We start from the raw sequence: 3,358 nt of genomic DNA on the forward strand, positions 1-3,358 counted from the left end.
TCAGAATACTAGACATGGGCATAAAAAATTTTCCAATAATATTAGCACCAAACTTTCTTTTTGATGAACTAAGAGAAACTAGCAGTATAACTATCTGGTATTTTCCCCTTCTCTTTCCTTTCTTTCCACTTTCTGCCACCTGAGTTCTTCTTTCTTTTTGAACAGCTTCTTCACATTAAACAATGTCTATTGTACATTTTAAACCTTATTACTCTTTCAGTATCTCATGCCAGGGAGACAATATGATGCTTACACATGTGAGTCTGATTTATTGCACTTAACAGTTACGGCCTCTAGCTGCATCCATTTACCCATAAGTGTCTCAATTTTATCCTTCTTTATGGCTGAGTAGTACTCTGCTGTATCGAAAAGACCATCTATTCTTTTTTTAAATCTCAGTTATTTATTTATTTATTTATTTATTTATTTATTTATTATTCATTCATTTATTTTGCAGAACTGGGGTTGAACTCAGGCCCTTGTGCTTGCCAGGAAAGTGCATATTCTATTGAGCTATGTCCTCAGCCCCAAGACCATCTATTCTTAATCCAATCCTCAGTTGAGACACATTTGGATTGTTTCCAGGTTTTAGCTACAAATTGTGCTCCTATAAACGCGGGTGCTCATACAACACTGCGCTATGTTTTTTTGGATTTTTTTATTTTTTATTTTTTCCCCATAATTTTATTGAGAAACAAATAGCAATGAGACAGTTTCAAACCAAATTGGTAGGACAGTTTCAATAATTAACTCATTGCATACATTCTTCTTAGTGGTTAATTGCTGTACAAGGTGGGGACGTGATATCCTATTTACAAACACCATTAGAACAAATCCCTCTATTCATTAAGAGAATGTAACTATATATCTATCCTAACCATTTTGAATACACAGATACAAAATGGACATTCATGGGTATACCCCATTTTTTCTAAGTTTCGTTATTGAATATTATAGGTGTGTAACTCAGCAAAATATTCCTAAAGAGTCCAGTAGTCCATAATAGTATTGGGTCTTCCACTTCACTGGCAATGTCAAAAACTCTTGACCTGAGTCCCCTACAGCTCAACATACCAGCATGGCTTTACTTCTTATATTTCATTTTTATACTTTTCTGCTGGATGGTTAATACCAAGGTAAAGCAGGACCTATGCAACAAGAGTTGTAGCTTTTGGGTCTTATAAGGTCAATGAAATCCCCTCAGGATTTATCCTGAGATCCTGTACCTCAGATTGTAGAACTTTTGTTAGTGTCAGCCATTTGGCTGAGTCATGGCCATTGCTTGGCCAATGTGCTCTCTGTGAAAGCCTGAGAGAATGTTTTCTATCCATGTGACTCTCCTTAGACTGTGCTATGTTTTTAAGTCTTCCAGGAAAACACTCAGAAGGGGAGTAGCTGAGGGGAATGGAACCTCTAATTCTAGTTTTTTGACAAATCTACATGTTTATTTCCACAGTGGTTGCACCAGTCTGCACTCCTAACGCCAGGGGAGATGGATTCTCTTTTCTCCACTGGCCATTCAGAATTGTTATTAGTTGGTTTGTATTTCTTCTTCTGAGAAGTACATATGAATCATAGATGCCCATTTTTTGGATTGGATCTTTGAATTGAAGATGCCTTTTTTTCTATTCTTTATATCTTCTAGATATAAGTACTTTGTGTGAGGGACAACTGGATAAAAAAAATTTTCTGAGTTTGTGGGGTTTTTTTTCACTCTCTTGATGACTACTTTTGTTGTGCATAAGATTTTTAATAAGATGAGATCTCAATTTTTGGTTCTTTGAAGTATTTTCTGTTGCATTCTTGGTTTTGTTCATGAACTCTCTGCCTACATCTATAACTTTAAGATTTCTATTTATTTTCTCTTCTCATAGACTTAGTGTTCTACTATTTAGATTAATACATTTTGACTTTGGTGCATGGAAATCTAGTTTTTCCAGCACCATTTCTTAAAGAAGCTATATTTCTTCCAGTGAATATGTCTAACCACTTTGTCAAAGATAAGGTCTGCCCTCCTTTCTTAAGAATGGAGAGTCACTCCTGAGAGTTACTTGCTCTGAACATGTCTGCTCAGAACTCTCCCATGTCAGTTTTAGTTTCAAAACTAAAGCAGATGGGACTGCTTTGAGTCAAACTCACTCTTTTTTTTAATGTATTTTAGTAGAGGTTCTACAGGGTCTCACTACACAGATGGGAATTGAGTGATTCTCCTGTTTACAGCCTCCCAAGCACTGGGATTATAAGTACATGCTACCACATCCAGTCTCAGTCACCATCTCAACATGTCCTGGGGGCAGGGCTGGCATGGGCACAAAGGAAGCTGAACTCCAGTCCCTGAGCCTGCCTAAGCAGGTGCTTTAGTCCACTGAGTTATCTGACCAACCCTTGACTCAAACTCACTCTTGAGGGTTCTCATCAATTTGCTACTGCTCTGTGGTGTATATTCCTTTAATACATGTCTGTACTTCCTTCTACTTCTGTGGGTCCTGCTCAATTCTTTGTTCTGGATGCAAAGAAGCTGGACATTAGGTGAACCTGACACCAACTATCTGGTAACTAGCTTTAGCAAAGGATTGCAAATATGCAGGAAGGGACCTGTGATATGAAACTGGACTCCTCTTCGGGTTAGAAGCCCCTCCATATCTCCATCTCAGGAATACCACACATGTCCTAAATCAGGTGCTCAGTGGTTCCTGATCTCACAACCAGACCTGGCTAAATGAAGTGAGTGAAAGACTGGTGAGAACACTGCAGTGTGATGGGTGGGGTGGGGATGTGGAAAGGGTGGAGGGTTAACTGTATCATCCAGTGGATCAAAGACTCAGCCTTTTGAGACCAAGAATAACCAGGCATGTATGGGACACACCTACCATAAGACTGAAGGCAGTTGCTCAGAGGGATCCTAACATCACAGCTCCCAGAGCTGTCTATGGGTGATGGTCACTAACAAAGAATTCTGGTTCTGCTGTTCCCTACCCACAGGAGGGCTGCTGGGCTGGCAATTAGCAACGCCACAGCTAAGTCTGTGACCCTCTCCAAAAGCACAACTTAAAAATGTCTGGAGACAAACTTTGCCAAGATTAGCAGCATTCTCTTTTTCTTAATGACCTTTTTCTGCTCAACTGCCTGCTGGCTGTCCTATATCATGTATTAAATATATCTTTCCTTCACAATCTGTTTTTTTAAATATTTATTTATTTTTATTTATTACATTTATTTATTGTGTGTGTGTGTGTGGCCAGCTCAGCCCACCAGGGGGGCGGGTCTGGCTGGCATGTGGTGCTGGGGATCGAACCGTGGTCCCTGTGCTTTGCCAAGCTTGTTTCAAGTAGGTGCTTTAGACCACTGAGCCATCTCT

This window comes from Octodon degus, unplaced genomic scaffold, assembly GCF_000260255.1.
Source record: "Octodon degus isolate 3935 unplaced genomic scaffold, OctDeg1.0 scaffold00168, whole genome shotgun sequence".
Lineage (NCBI taxonomy): Eukaryota > Metazoa > Chordata > Mammalia > Rodentia > Octodontidae > Octodon > Octodon degus.